Source organism: Tursiops truncatus, chromosome 12 (assembly GCF_011762595.2).
Source record: "Tursiops truncatus isolate mTurTru1 chromosome 12, mTurTru1.mat.Y, whole genome shotgun sequence".
Taxonomy (NCBI): domain Eukaryota; kingdom Metazoa; phylum Chordata; class Mammalia; order Artiodactyla; family Delphinidae; genus Tursiops; species Tursiops truncatus.
The window spans coordinates 11,376,860-11,393,610 of NC_047045.1; the positions used below are offsets into that span (position 1 = coordinate 11,376,860).

General features: G+C 36.5%; 1 long non-coding RNA gene across 4 annotated transcripts; it reads right to left on the reverse strand.

The window, feature by feature from the left end:
• Positions 1-505: 505 nt before the first annotated feature.
• On the reverse strand, positions 506-14,491 carry LOC117314461 (uncharacterized). 4 transcript variants are annotated; one of them, XR_012324696.1, is made up of 5 exons: positions 13,808-14,491; positions 11,678-11,853; positions 4,443-6,737; positions 3,660-4,081; positions 506-3,077 (listed from the first exon to the last, which is right to left on the reverse strand). It is a non-coding gene; the product is annotated as an uncharacterized lncRNA (long non-coding RNA). The 4 variants fall into 4 exon arrangements; XR_012324697.1 differs by having other exon boundaries at positions 4,036-4,081; positions 13,808-14,475; XR_012324695.1 differs by having other exon boundaries at positions 506-4,081; positions 13,808-14,467.
• Positions 14,492-16,751: the final 2,260 nt, after the last annotated feature.

Genomic DNA, 16,751 nt, shown 5'->3' on the forward strand with positions numbered 1-16,751 from the left:
ATATTGGTTTTGTGGACATTATATGTGCAGACTGGTGGAACAGGTGTGCTCTGTGGGAATCTGGTTATTTTATTGGTCAGGAAAATGTGTTCCATGAACAAATAGTTCTTGTATTATTTGAATTTAAAATGTAATTGTTCGGTGCCAAGATAGGAATTCTGTGGATCTTTACTATTTTATGTATCAAGTTTGATTATGTTTTATAGGATCAGAGTATGTAATTTTATTGACATAAGTTAAGAAAAGGAGCTAAACAGGTTTGCCCATTTTGTCCCCCCAAAAGCAAAAGATGTGGAGAACCTAGAGGAATCTGTTATTTCCCTCAATCTCCTAAAAGTAGTGTTTTAAAAGTCCCTTAGACATTGATCAGAACCATGTGGTAAGCGATTGGAGTCTTAGCTCGCTGCCCCAGTTCGCTGTCACATACACAGTGGAGGATGTGAGTGCTGAAGCCTCTTAAGGGGTTCATTGTCAGTTTCTCTAAAGGAAGTTACACATGTGCATCAATGGGAGAACAATTAGGCCTTTAATTCCATAAAGGATCCATTCCACACAGAATCAATAATGTAGGCATTGTTCAAGATCTCTCTTCTATTGAGCAGGATTTTTATTTTCCCATTCTGTGAAGTATATCATTATACAGCATTTGATATTTTAATTAGTTCTTCAGACTATGATTCAGGGAGTTTCTGATGTTTCATTTAGAAATACCAGATATTTACTATAAGCGACTATGGAAGACTGTGGATGACTATTGAAGTGGAAACAGAATTCTTTTTTCAGGGAAAAGAATAAGCATTTTCTCAATAAAATGTAATAATCAAAAGCAGAATTTAAAGCCTTAGTAGAATGGAAATAATTTCATACAAGACAAATCGTTTATTTGGATTATACAAAATTCCAAGTAAAATAGGTTAACTATAATCTTTTCATATTCATTTTAGACCTTTTTTGGTGAGTGCAAATGGTCACTAGATGATTTTTGACCAAATAAAAATAGATTTGTTTCACTTTTTTTAGCAAAATATAACTGAAACAAGGTAAATATATATTATTTTAAGCAACTTTTAATATTGAATTCTGTAGGGTCATAGCTCTTTTTTCCTAAGTGTATACTTTATTATATTCTTTGAACTTCCTCTGACATGCACATATAATTCAGTCACTCCTGCTATGTAAGTCTATGTCACATTTTGCATGAGCAGAGTAATGGAAATGTCTTGTTGCCAGTGTACAAGGACTTTCTAATCATATACTGCCAGGTTACAGGGAGTGCTATATACAGGTCTCAAAATCCACAGGGAAATTGATTTAAGAGTGACTGACATACTGAGTACCTGTCAGGTAGCATCACTCTGGCTAGCACATTCAGTTTGACACATGGGATCTGAAGGAGGCAGAGCAGTACAGGTACTAGAACCTGGGCTTGAAGTCAAAGACTTCAGAGAAGATTACTCAGGAATACACACTTAGTTGCTCACCAGCTGTCTTAATTGGATTAGTTGCTTAACCTCTTGTTCTTATTTTCTTAATTTGCAATGGGGATAATAATGTTTCCTGAATGATTGTTGTAAGCCTTAAATAAAATAAGCTGTTTAAGACATATAGGCTAAACAATAAATCTTATTTCCTTACACATTTTCTATACCATTTAGCTACAAACATAGCATAAAACAATGCTCTTTTTTTGGATGTATAGTTGATGTACAATATTATATAACTTACAGGTGTACAGTATAGGGATTCACTATTTTAAAAGTTATATTCCATTTATAGTTATTATAAAATATTAGCTGTATTTCTCTTACTGTACAATATATCCTTGTAGCTTATTTTATACCTAATAGTTTTTGCTTCCTTATTCCCTAACCCCTCTATTACCCCTTCCCCCTTCCCTGTCCCCACTGGTAACCTCTAGTTTGTTCTCTATATCTGGGAGTCTGCTTCTTTTCTGTTATATTCACTAGTTTGCTGTATTTTTTAGAGTCCACATATAAGTGATATCATTCAGTATTTGTCTGTCTTTGTCTGGATTTCATTTAGCATAATACCCTCCCAGTCTGTCCATGTTGCTGCAAATGGAAAAATTTCATTCTTTTTTATGGTTGAGTAGTATTTCATTGTATATATATATATCACAGCTTCTTTATCAATTCATCTACTGATGGACGCTTAGGTTGCTTCCATATCTTGACAATTGTAAATAATGCTGCTAGCTATGAACATTGGGGTGCATGTATCTTTTCAAGTTATTTATTTATTAAAAAATAAAATGATGTTCTTTTGTTTCAATCCAGTTGCGAGAAACAGAAGAACATGAAATCATAAAACCATTTGGTGAGGCTACTGGAAGTACCATAAACAATGTTAATATTAGTTTATCATCATCTTTCAGATGAGTGGATTTAGTTCAAATTACAATAGAAATGCATGCAAAGTAATAAATTCTCATTAAAAGGTACAAAAAACACAGATATACCATCTTCTTAGAATTACTATGTGAATTTAATTCAGTTGTTTAAAATGAGGTATTAAAGAAACCAAGGCTGATTATAAGAACTCAGATGACCTCTCCCCTGATAGCTCTTGAGTCTAAAAATTTAAACCATGGCAGAGAGAGACTCAGAGGAGAACCCTTTAATTATTTGAGACTTCCCTAGTATTTTTTCCTACATTTTATAACCACCTTTGGCACAGGAATTCTGTGGAAATATTGCCTAGGATATAGATTTTGTGTCAAAGCTCTAAAGAAAGAAGTTATATTAGTCAGAATATATAGAAATATTTCTGTATATCAATGTAGATAGTAATCATTATTTGGGGGCTAAGAGAATGTCAGAGGGGCTGAGGGTACCAAGAAAATGGGTGAAGTCCAATATTCCAAATTCTATCACTTTATACATCCAACTGCACCAAATGAGGAGACACAAGCCACCTCAAGGCAGAGCAGTCTTATGCATCGTGTCCATGCTGCTCTTGTCCATGGAACATGCCCCCTAATCTGTTCATCGTTCTCAAAGTCTAGGAAAATAATTTGCATTCACACTATCAAACATGGAAGTCTTCATTCATCCACCCTGAAAAACAATACGAGCACCATATTAAAATTAGAAAACACATTCTGGTCTGCTCCCCATCCCCTTTTCTGTGTTCTCCAGTTCAATAATGTTAGGCGAGAAATAAAGAGCCTTTCAAATAAGTCAGGCACCTGTGCCTTTTATTCCCCTGGTAACTGTGACCTTGCCCCTTTCTTACAGACATCCTTATAAGAGCTTTAAGTGCTGTCTCATTTTATCATCCCAACAACTCTATAAAAGATAGACCTTTTACCATGCCCATTTTACAGAGGAAGAAATTGAAACATAGGGCTAAGTGATTTACCAAAAGCCATACAGCCAGTAAATGGTGGTGCTAGCGTGTGAACCCATGTTCTATTATTTCAGGGCCATGCTTTTAACCACTAAGTAAATGATAATGTATGCAAATTAGTGCTTTTGTATTTAAAAAAAAATAGTACATATACTAGCTCTCCAGCAAATTTATGGCCTTGTTCTTTAGGCCTTACATCTTCAGATGTAAGGATGACTCAGGGCTGATCAACTCTTCTATAGGAAAATTCAATTCAGTTTACTTAATTTTGTGTATAATTTGATCCTTACGTTTGGCAGAATACTGGTCTCCCAAAGATGGCCAACTCCTAATTCCTGGAACTTGTGATTATGTTAGGCTATATGACAAAGGGGAATAAAGTTCACAGATGGAATTAAGGTTGCTAATCAGCTAACATTAAGATAGGGAGATTATTTTGGATTATCCAGGTGAGCTTAAAGTAATCACAAGGGTCCCTACAAGTGAAAGAAGGAGGCAGAAGAGAAGGTCAGATCGATGTGATGTGAGAACACGTCCCCTCTATTGTTGGCTTTGAAGATGGAGGAAGGTGGCCACAAGCCAAGGAATGCAAGTGACGTCTGGAAGCTAGAAAAGGCAAAGAAACAGGATTTCTACTGGAGCCAACAGAAGGAGCTTTGCCAACACCTTCATTTCAGCGCAGTAAAACATCTCAGACTTCTGACCTCCAGAACTGTAAGAAAATAAATTTGTACTGTTTTAAGCCGCCAAGTTTCTGGTAATATGTTACACAGCAATTGTGAACTAACACAATCCTGAAAACAAATAGGCAAACAAAAATCCCCGAGGTATGTTCATTTATGGAATTGGTGTAAAACAATTTACAAAGTGGGCAAGGGAATGCTTTCAGAGGCCTGACGCAGACTCCAGTGTTTACAGCATCTTATCTTACTCTTGCCTTCACAGCTCTCCCCGAGCATCAACGCACATTTAACCAAACAGAAAGTACATGTTTGGATTGCTTGTGACTTAATTTAATCTTAATCTAATCTTTCTCCTTATTAATTAGCAACAGTACAGAAGATCTCGCTTACCAATCCTCAAGCCAAGATTCATTCCGTTGAGAATAAGAATTCATTGAGTATAGTAATTAAGGAAAATCGGTTGCTCTGACCAATCATATATTCCATAGGAAACTTATCATATGCATCTTGTCTATCATTATTTCAGTAAAAAACTATGAATCAATGCATTGCAGCTGAGCTATTTATACTGAAAACAAAGGTTATAATCACTTTATGGTCTTCAGATTATACACATGACTAAAATCTGAACATTTTATTAAATTGTGAATTATGATAAATATCCCAATGCCTCACGTCAGCCACAGAAACTTAATGACAAACTGTTTCACAGAATAATCGCATTTAAATCACAACATTGTAATTGTATACAGGAAGGGTCAGCAAAAAAACTGCTCTTGGAACAAAATCTGGCATACCACCTGATGTTGAAAAAAAAGTTTTATAGGAACACAGCCACATCTGCTTGTTTACATATTCTCTATAGCTGCTTTCACACAGCAGTAGCAGAGTTGAGTCATGGTGACAGTGATTGTATGTCCCACAAAGCCTAAAATACTTACAATCTGACCCTTTGTAGAAAAGGTTTTCAGACCCTTACAATACAGACAAAACAATCGCACAGATATTGTCTTATTTTTAACCTTAAACATTTAGTTATAATATAGAGTGTGATTGAGGCTAATTCCTCTAACTTCCCATGTTTAAAACTCACTTAAAAATTCACAAATATCGGGCTTCCCTGGTGGCGTGGTGGTTGAGAGTCCGCCTGCCGATGCAGGGGACACGGGTTCGTGCCCCGATCCGGGAAGATCCCACATGCCACAGAGCGGCTGGGCCCATGGGCCATGGCCGCTGAACCTGCGCGTCCGGAGCCTGTGCTCCGCAACGGGAGAGGCCACAACAGTGAGAGGCCCGCGTACGGCAAAAAAAAAAAAAAAAAAAAATTCACAAATAACAAGAAAATTAGAAATGCAAGATATTGACCAATGGTTTACTAGTTTTCATGAGGAATCACCCTAACCATAGAATTAACATGCTGGATTAAGAAATGTTCTTTGGCTAGTTTATATGTAAGCCTCTGGGAGAGCATGAAATGACCAGTAAGGAAAGAGGCAGAAGTTGGTTCTTTCTACTCCAAGAAAAACTCCATTGTCATCTGCATGTCTCTGGGAAAAACTTTTTTGAACATACATGCCAACTAACGAAAAGATGAGCTGAAGAAGAAACTCAAAAAAGGAAAGGGACTTTTGAAATAGAAGGATGATAGTACCATTAATACAACTGAAAATATATTTTAAAATATGCTTAATGAAATAATAATCCAATGAAGATAACCAGGTTACATAGCTTGAAACTGTAAAGTAGAGAGATGGGAATAGTAATAGAGTGTTGAATAGTATTGATATATGCAGTAGTCAAAATTATATTTGATGTTGATAATTAGAAAAGTATGGATAAAAACTTAGTTCTCAAAAACTTAAACATTACTATTACATAATTTAAAATATTACATACATATGATTCTCATGGAAGAAGATTAAAGTAACTAAGTCATAATTAATATAGAAAAATCAGAAGTCAAAGAAAATGGCAAGTGAGTTTTATAATTCAGACTGCCCAAAAATGCACTAGGCATTTGTCTGTTATAACCTTAAGCTCTTAATATTGTTTAAATAAATGCGGACAAAGAATGATTTCATACATAAAAATATATGACAAATAAATTATCAAAGATAAAATTTAAATATTTATAAATCCAAAATATGTTTTTTTGAGAAAAAACTAGCAATGAGATAGAAAAACTAATGAAAGTTATAATAAAATTAAGAAAAATAGAAAACAGGAGAAACACAACACAAAAGCAGAAAGGAGAATGTGAAGGTATCAGCAGTTACAGAGATTTGTTAAGTGTAAGGAAAGCCAGATAATGGCTTTTGCTCATTAATTTGAAGAGATGTACAAAGTAGACATATTAAAAATAAAAATTACTAAAAATTAGTCAAAATAAAGCAAAATCAGAAAAAAAGAAGTAGAGATAATCTAATAAAGATAGAAATAATCATATAAATAATTGAAAAAGTTTTCAAAGAGTTACATATAAAAATAACTCCAGGTTCATCATAGGACATACGTTCAAATTTAAATATAATAAACTGGGCTTCACTGGTGGCGCAGTGGTTGAGAGTCCGCCTGCCGATGCAGGGGACGCGGGTTCGTGCCCCGGTCTGGGAAGATCCCACATGCCGCGGAGCGGCTGGGCCCGTGAGCCACGGCCGCTGAGCCTGCGAGTCCGGAGTCTGTGCTCTGCAACGGGAGAAGCCGCAACAGTGAGAGGCCCGCGTACCGCAAAAAATAAATAAATAAATAAATAATAATAAAATAAATATAATAAACTGTTCCAAATGATTAAAAACAATGCACAGCCGTTGCTTCAATCAATCATTCGTGAATCAGCATTATCATGATACTAAAAGCTGACAATAGCACAAAAAAATTACAGAGCAATTACACTTGTGTGATACATCAATTCTAGATAAATAATAGGTATATTTCTACAGTTCTTAGAAAGAAGTATTCACTCTAATAAAATAGAATTTATTCCAGGAGTTAAAGGATGGTATATTACAAAATTTATTAGTATAGTATATCATTATCAATAGATTAGAGAAGAATAGATACAGGACAATAGCAATAGTTTTTTATGTGTTTTGTGATTAAACGTAATGCCAGTTCATTACTAAAAAAAACAAAACTAGCTAAAGTAGGAATAGAAAGCTCCATACCTAGTATAATAAAAAGTATCTTAAAGTAATAGCCAGATTCATACTTAATTAGAGATAGACAACTGCTTCCCAAATTGCCATTCTTTGGTGCACAAGTCTCACACGCTGTTTTCTTAAACAAAGGAGACTACTTGCTCAATAATTTTGGGAAAGGTAGCCTTTTCTTGGTGCTGTATTTTAAAGTAATTGAAGATTCCAAGGGGTGTCAGTAAATAGATCAGACTGTCTTGTTTAAACCAGCATTTTTCAACCTAAGGGATCAGAGAATCTTTTTTTTTAGGATTCCGTTAATTAGATTCCACAGAACATGCTTTGGAAAATACTTCACCAGATACATACTTATTGGTACATGAGTGAGAAATAAAGTTCTCTTGTATTTAACTCTCTCTACGTGAGGCTATTTGGTACTGAAGGTTACTATATTACTGAGAAGGGTTGCTGGTTCTATTGTCTCTACATATATCCCAAACCTGTTTAATAGTTTTCATTTCCTGCCACAGCCTTTGTTCTAGTCTCTGTCATCCTTTACCTGAATTACTGTGAACACCTCTAACTCATCTTCTTGTTTCCACTCCTGTTTCTCTACAATCAGTTTTCCACAACGCAAGTAGAGAAGTTTTGGGTTTTTTTTAATTGGGAATCAGGTCACATCTGTTACGGGTTGAATTATGTCACCCCAAATTCATGCTGAAGTCCTAACCTTCAGGACCTCAGAACGTGTCTGTATTGGAGGTAGGACTTTTAAAGAAGTATTTAAGGTTAAATAAGGTCATACGGTTCAGTACAACTGGTGTCTTTACAAGAGGAGATTAAGACATGGACAGGCACAGAGGAAAGACCAGGAGAAGATGTTCAAAAAAGATAGTCATCTACAAGTCAAGGAGAGAGACCCTCAGAAGAAATCAACCCTGCCAACACTTTGATTTGGACTTCTAGCCTCCAGAACTGTGAGGAATTAAATTTCTGTTGCTTAAGCCATGCAGTTTGTGGTGCTTTGTAATGGCAGCCTTAGCAAACTAACAAAATGTCCATGTCTTGTTTAAAATATTTCAACAACTAAATGCAATCTAAACTTCTTCCTCGGGCATAGAAGCTGCTGCATTATCTGGTCCTCTCTCATCCTGCTTTTGTTCATTCACCTCCAGCAACACTGCCTTTATTTCCTTCATTAAATATAGGAAAATCCTTCCTGCATCAGGTCATTTGTACTTGCCCTTCCCCCAGTCTAGAAAGCTCTTCCCATTGATCTTACGTGACAGAACTTTCTTATCGTTCAGAATTCAGCTTAAATGTCACCTCCTCAGAGGGGCCTTCCTGGCCACTTTTTCTAATGTTCTCCACACTCACATGACAATACCTTTTAATTTTCTTCCCCTGATTAATTTCTTCATAGGATTCCTCAGTTCTGAAATACTCTTGTGCATGTATAATTTAAGCTCTACATTAGCAGAGACATCTGTTTATCACTGTCTATCTGGAGACTGTAATGGTTACCGGCCCATTGCAACCATGAAAAAATATTTGTTAAATGTAGTATCAAGGTGCACTTGAGAGTATTTTTGATCATTGCTCATCAGGTTATAAATTGGTAACATCTTTGTGAAAAACAATTTCCCATTATGTCTGAAAAGCTTAATGATGTTCATATCTGTTTAATCTAGTAATATTCTCCTAGGAAAATAATTTAAAAAATCAGAGAAGGGAGTAAAGATGCTATAGAATTATATATAATATTAATACATATTATATATGTACACATATATAATATATATTAGTATTATATATATAAAATATGGTATACTGTGTTATATACAATAACAAAAATTAGAAACATCTTAATTGTCCAACAATGGGGAGTAATTAAATGAACCATTATATCACACAAATGACAATATTCATTCCATCTTGTTTTGGTAATTATACTTCCCCAAATCTCTCCCCGTAAGAGATTGGGTGCTCTGTATTCTCTTAGTCACAGGATAGACATTTGACCCAAGCTAGGCCAATGGAGTCTTTCCATCAAATTTGAATATTTTCAGATCGATGGAAAGAAGAATGAGATAGTCATAGTTTATTCACTTCATTGCAGGTCCGTAGGAACTTGAGCAGTTTCTGCTCATAAGGTTCCCCTAGATTGCCTGGCTCCTGCCGTGGATGAGACCATGCTGGGTCTACTGTTCTGCCTTCTGCTGTCAAAATATTTAATTACTTCTGTTGGGGCTTAGGGCAGGCCAGCCCAAAACATGCAAAAGCAGTATATTGATTATTTTGAATTAAGATTACTTAAGAAACAGCCAATACAAGAGGGACACTTTGACCCTCCTTGCTGTGTCCCTGAAAGCAGGGAACAAATCTCCCATACCCTTGTTGCCAGAGATAGGGAACTTGGGGCCAAGAAGCCTACGTGAACATACTTTGTTACTTCTTTACTAATTTACTATTCCAAGCCCAAACTCTTGTTTAGAGTCTTTATTAATTAAGGACCCTAAGTTTCTTTGTCCAGTCAATTCCTCACATATTTTTTGTTTTTTCATCTAAAAAGTATAAAAGCTGCCTGCTTTGGCCGCTTTTGGGGTCTTATTTCTCTGAGACCTCCATGTGAGCAAATTAAATTTTTTTCGCCTTTTGATCTGTCTTGTGTCAAATTAATTATTACACCAGCCAAAAGAACTCAAGAAAGGTAGGGGGAAATTTCCCCCTCCCTGATGCTTCCGTACTTGTTTGTGGACAGCCATTGCCCCGAGAGCCCTTCATTTCCCCCCTAACTCAGCCTTTCCTCCAGGACCCCGTGGACGGCCCCAAAATTGAGCAAATAACAGCGTAATACCTAGCCCACAGCTCCATGGCTGACGTGGATTCTGAAAGATACAGTGCCCCATGCCATTCACGTTTTTAAATGTTTCGAATATTATTTCTTCTTCCTGTCCTGCGTCCCTCTGATCTTGTATGTTCATGCATATTTTTCCTTTAGTTTTATATTTGCTATGTTAATTCAGTATTTGTGGCTGACAACTTTATTTGATGTGCTCTAAGTTTTGTTTTCAACTAAATCATGTTTGAAAAGTTGGAAAATTCTTAATGTTAAGTTAAAAAATAAGCATACAGAACTATATGATGCCTACATTTATTTAAAATATATTTTGAAATATTGCCACTTATAAAATATTGAGATGCATACATACATACAATATATGCCAAATACAACAAAATCTTATAATGGTCATTCTTTAGTATTGGAGTTCATAGGAGATTTATTTTTTCTTCAAAAATGTCTGCATTTGTGTGCGTGTGTGTATGTGTGTATGCTTTGATTCACTTTGTTGTATAGCAGAAGCTAACAGAACACTGTAAAACAATTATACTCCAATAAAGATGTATAAAAATAAATAAATAAATAAATAAAATTAGTTAGGATGGACTATATCTCCTTCAAGAGGCTTCCCTGTATCAGGTACTGTTGCAGGTTAATTTACATCCTTATAATTAATGATTACAGTACGTGTTTTAAACCTCTGTCTAGATGAGAATTAATTAAATGATTTCCTTAGAATCACAGGTTATAAACAGTTGAATGGAACAGAAAGCTATGTACTCTCACACCTATTTCTTCCATTAAACCACCTTGCCTAATGAATATGTGAAGTTTCCTGGCTTAGAACTACAAATGATTCTCTGTTACTATTTTAATTGCACACTTTGATCTTCTCCACCTCACGTCTGTTCCATATTTATCAAATTCACAATGTGTAATTCCTGCTGACTGTGCTGATAAGCTGACTGGATGTTAATTTACATAGTCTTACAAGATGATAAATAATATGGTTACCCAGTTTAGAGGTTATGTCCATTCTCAATTTACACAGTTGTTTAGGAAAAAAATAGTCCTTCAGCTGTCACTGGCCTTCTCTGTATTACTGGAATGTACCCGGGGACAGTTTCTACCTAGGGGGGCATGGTAACACAAATGCATTTGATTTTAAAGGCAAAAGCTGGGAGACATGGTGGTATTATCATAGGTAGTTTTTAGCTAGGTTTCTTTTGGATGAACGCTTTGAAAAATACCACATGCCATAAAATTCTGGAAAAAAAATCTCACTTCACAGCGCTGAATTTGGTTTACGAACCAGAAGACAGAAGAGTTATGTTCAACAGACAAGCCTTCTGGTGACCCATAGCTAGCGCTGGGCGTGGTTGCACATTTAACCCAAGGAAGAAATGCCTCTTGGACGCCTCACTCCCCAGCATGGAAGGTACTGAAGGTGTGTAGATTAAATGGTGCACAGGTACATTACTGAAAAGTATATTATGAAACGTTCTGAACTTCTTTTCCAGAGGAAAAAATGCTCAAGTTATTGTAAATACATGTATTTTGAAGTGTACTGCAGTTACATTATATATTAGTAGCCTTAGCAAGTTCACAGTTTGATAATAGGTACAAATTACTTAGGGCCACGTGCCTACCTCTGGCCAATTGAATGTATGTAGCATTGCACGTGGCCTCTGAACTTGTCCCTGAGATTCTCTGCTGTTGATCTCTCTCCCCTCATCTCCAGGCCAGACTCAGAGTAGCCAACGGAGTATTTGGAGCAGCCAATATGTGGAAGGGGCCTGGGTCCCTGAATCACCTTGTTGGCCACCTGACAAATAATTAATTGACATGAATGAGAAACAAACTCGATTGTGAAAATAAATACACACACATATAAAAATATAAGGATATTTTATACATCCGTACTATACAAAAATGCCCATAATGTCTATAATAAAATAAGGAACTCTACAAATGCCATAAGGAAAAGAAACATCCTACTGGACCTGAATGAAGAGGAAATCCATCTAGTGTGACTGTAACTCAGGAGAGGCACTCTTTTCTAGGAAGCATTCTCTGACAACTCATTCTTGACCAGAGCCTCGCATTTGACCCTGTGTGAAGCCCACTAGGCTTGCTGGTCTGACCCCCCAGCTACACAGTCAGCCGCGCATGGCAGGGCTGTATCTTATTTATCTCTGAGCACCTAGTACTTGCTTAGTGCCAGAGACGCAGCAGTCTCAGCAAATGTCTCTTTAAGGAGTGATATATGAAAATGAGAAACACTTCATGGTTAGAGAGAGCAGTAGAGATGAAATTTGTTGGATAATAGAATTTTGATGAGTGGAGACTGCGATGAAGAGGATGTTTCAAAGCAAACAACCTGAGAAAAGGGCAGAGCAAACAGCATGAGCGAAGGGCATAGAAGCAACACTCTATGATATAAGACAGGCTTGAGGACTGTAGATATAACAAGAAAGGAGTCTTTGGTATTTTATTTCTATATAGAAATTTATACTCCCTCGTGATTATTAACAGGATGAGTCCAAACTTTCCTCTACTGGTATTTGCTTCCATCTTTAATACATGTACGGCTGTTAGTGTGTGTACGTAAATTTAGATGAAAAGCAGAGAGAACATAGATAACATTCTCGAATATAAAACCATGTAAAATTACAGTTTCCAAATGACAATGACATCTTTGTGTAGAAAACAAAGTTGATGAACATTTTAGTAACACTAACTTCCCACTCTGATAATTGACAAATAAGAAAAATGCAAAACGAAGTATCATAATGGCATTGTAGATATCAAAATAATTTACCAATAAGATTAGCATTTCGTTAAATAGCTTGCTTTTTACTAATAAATCATGTAAAATCACTTATTTGTTCAAAGTATATTTTTATTAAGTGTGTAGTATGAGTCAGGCACCATTCAGACTGCTAGTTATGTACTGGGAATACAATAAACAAGGTCCCATCTTGTTTGGGAATTATAGTATGGTGGGGTAAATTGGGAGGGAAATAAATTGTGGAAAATGATAGATCGCTATGAGTACTATGAAAAAAAGCAACAGAGTGCAGAGTTATGAAATAACTGTGGGGACTGCTTGGATAGAATCAGTAGAAAGGCCTTTCTATCAAGGCAGCATTTAAGATAAGACATGTGAGGCAAAGAGACAGGCAGGTAGAATGGGGAGGTGTGTTCTAAGCCCAGTGGCTCACAGATGTCCTTTATCTCAGCTATTGATCAGAGTATCTGCCCTTTCTTCTTTCCTTCCCCAAATATTTGGTGTGTGGCTCTATTAGAGAAATCAATGTGCTTAGCGCTTAAAGAGATAGAAAGGGGATCAGACACATTTCTTATCTTCAGGAAGCTTAGAGTCATGGAGGGATTGTAAATTTGAAGTTGTGACTGACGGTGGAATGCTGCAGCCAGCTTCTACTACAAATTAGGGTGTTTTTCCCTCCAGAGGGTTGGTGGTTAAATATTTATCAATACCCCACTGGTCGTGAGAAAAACTGACTTAGAGGAGGAGCAGGGACTGTTCCCTGTCTTTGGTCTCTATGGTATGCTACTATCAGCTGTTTAAATGGGGTATGACTTTAAAAGAGCCGAGAAAGTATTAGGTTATAGCTCCGTCTCGATTTAATGCAAAGCGCTTTCAGAAGCAATTACAGTTGGAAACTTGAGACTGTAAACTTGATAAGATCACGGACAATATGGCTCTTATTCTCCACTCACCCTCAGCCTCCACCGTACCTGTGACCATGGCTCACCTGTGTTTGCTCTCCCAGACACTCTGCCCGTCACACTCTCCATCTGTCCCATCCGTCTGTCTTTCTTACAAGTATGGTGTAATATCTCCCATCCTGGGAAAACAATTCTTCCTTTACATGCTCATCCTTCCGTAGCTCTATTTCTTCATCTCTCGTTCTCCTGAGTGTGTTTTCTTCTCTGTCCCAGAGTCCTCATTTCGTATTCTCTTTCAAATCAGCTGCAGGCAGCTTCTGTCTCCACCACGTCACTAAACTGTTCCCTGTGAAGGGCGTAAGTACAAAGGGTGGTTTCAATCGTGGCCTTCCTCAGTCTTGCAGGGGAATTGGGCACAGACGGTGACTCATCCTTCTTCAAATACTTGCTGTGTGAGAGGCACGTTCTCCCCATTCTTCCCCAGCTCAACGCCCACTCCTGAGTCTCCGCAGCTGTATGCTCATCTGGATCCCAAATCCCAAATTCAGCTGTTCTCCAGGGTTCAGTCATCGAAAATCGTTCTTCGCTGTTTACTTTCGCTGGTCTCGATGGGTTGATGACTCTAGAAAAGCCCTTCCATAGTCTGGCCTCTGCCTCGCTCTCTATCATGCTCTCCTGCTCTTCTGACTCTCCACCCTCAATCACACAGGGCTTCTTATTTTTTTCCTGAAGAAATAAACCCGACTTGTTCCTCAGGACCTTTCATTTGAGATTTGCTCTGCTTGGAGAACTCCAGATCTATTTCTTCCCTGACTTCCTGTCCTGCCTCATTCAATGTTCTCCTCAAGTGTCATCTCCCTGAGAAGCTCCTCTAAAGTGGCAGCACCATTGCCTGACGATTATTTATTTTTCTTCATACTGCTTATTATGATATTGCACTATTTAACATATTTTCTAAGATATCAATCAATACAATATTATCTAATATACTGCATACTACGTAGCATGAAGTAGAAAAATATAACATTTCACGTATAACATAATATGACATAATAGATCGCTACAATGTAAGCTCCATGAGAATGAAACTTTCCTTCCATTACCTATAAACAACAGTGCCTGACATATAGTAACAACTTTTGTTTTTGTTGTTTTTTTATTATTATTTTTAATTTTTTAAAATTATTTTTTATTTAAAAAAATTTTTTAATTAAAAAAAATTTTTTTGGAATGACTGAAAAAAATTACCTAAAAATCAGTGATCCTCTTCTAATTTTTTAATGCTTCCTCACCTCTCCCCACCCCACTTTTTTCCACTGAAGACACAATGCTCACCTCTAGGCCATACAGCAGTAATTTATGGGGACCAGAACTTGAATCCTGCTCTTTTCATTATGTTTTACTTCGTATCCATTTTCCCCCCATTATAGTGCCACCTCGAATTATAATATTTTTTAGATGACACCCATTCACTTATCATATGGTCCCTCACTGGCAGTTTCTGGTCACAGGATTTATTTATCAGGAAGATCGATTGAACATCTACTAGGTAGCCACTCTATTGGTGCTTGAGATCCAAAGACAAATGAACACTGTTCTGGCATTCAAGGAACTCTCTGCCTTACACAAGCACAAAAATATTGCAATAATTTCTTGGAAAATGTTTCATAATCTGCACAGCAAAAGCCTCATGTTTCAACTTTAAAAATTCTGTTTACAGAATTAATTGCACACACATCCACGCAATCATAACATACACATATGTACTTCATAACAACCTTAATTGTATGGATGGTTGATATTAATTTTTCTATTCTTTAAGTAAACATCAGAACCAGATATAACCACAGAAACACCTGGCTTCAGCAGAAAAAATTATCTCATCTTCTTATTTGTCAAAGCGTGAGCAACAAAATCAGATGCTAGACTAGGAAACAGCAGCTTCACTTGTATCTCCACACAGTTCTTGCCCTTAAGAGAGTTAATGGAAAGTAAAGGCTTTTTTAATTATACACTTTTTCCAACTTGGAAAACTTTTTAATACTTGTTCTTCACTCTGGATATCAGCTATTTCTTTCACTGACTTGCATTATCTTTCCATATACACATTTTTTCCAGGATCATATTTGTCTGCAAATAACCTCAAAGGTAATTTATTTTGCAAGTTCGTGTTTGATCTATGTGGCATGACAAATAGCTTTCATATTATTTAGCTGGCTAAGATGGAAATTTGAAAAGGAAATTCTATTCGACAGTCTGTCAGCAGGCTGCTAGTGTGTTTAATGGGTCAGAGCGCTAAGAGCAGAACAGTCTGCAGAAGCAATACCACTGGCATTCTCAACTTTTTAAACGCTACCAAATTCTTTCATCCTATGATGATGCTAACTCTACCTTAATGAGCATGGTTTTGGCAAAGTCTGTCCTTAAATACACAAAATTTGTGTAAGTGTTGATTAAATAACCTCAAGCATTCAGTACTGTTCTTTGTAAGAATTTACCTCAAAAGAAATAAGGACTTGAAATTGGCTTGTCTTCACCCAAAAAGCACTAAAACTTTTTATTATAAAATTTAATATTAATCTCGACAGTCCATGTTATAGCGATTTTTCTTTTGTTAACATTCTGAATACAAGAATTACATTGAGGACTGAAGGTTTACACACACCCCGTCCTTTTAAAAATGCAGAATAATGCTAAAATAGTAATGACAATAATAATAATTAATATATTTATACCATGTACCAGGTACTCTTTTGCAATGTACATTGTTTGTGGCCCTTAAGAAATCCTTTGATCAGAGATGGATGAGGTAAAGTAAAATTGAACATAAGTACCCAATATTTCTCAAGTTACATCAAACTATAAATTAAAAAATGAATCATAATGAGTAGTTCCTTGTGGGGCTTTGTGGAGTTCTCGTTAGAAACAAAAACCACTCTCAATGGTTTGTGGAACTGCAGGTGTAACCCACCCAAGAATGTGCTATACAGTAGAGTCTTTGGCCACTAATGAGCGCCCACATTTCCCTGC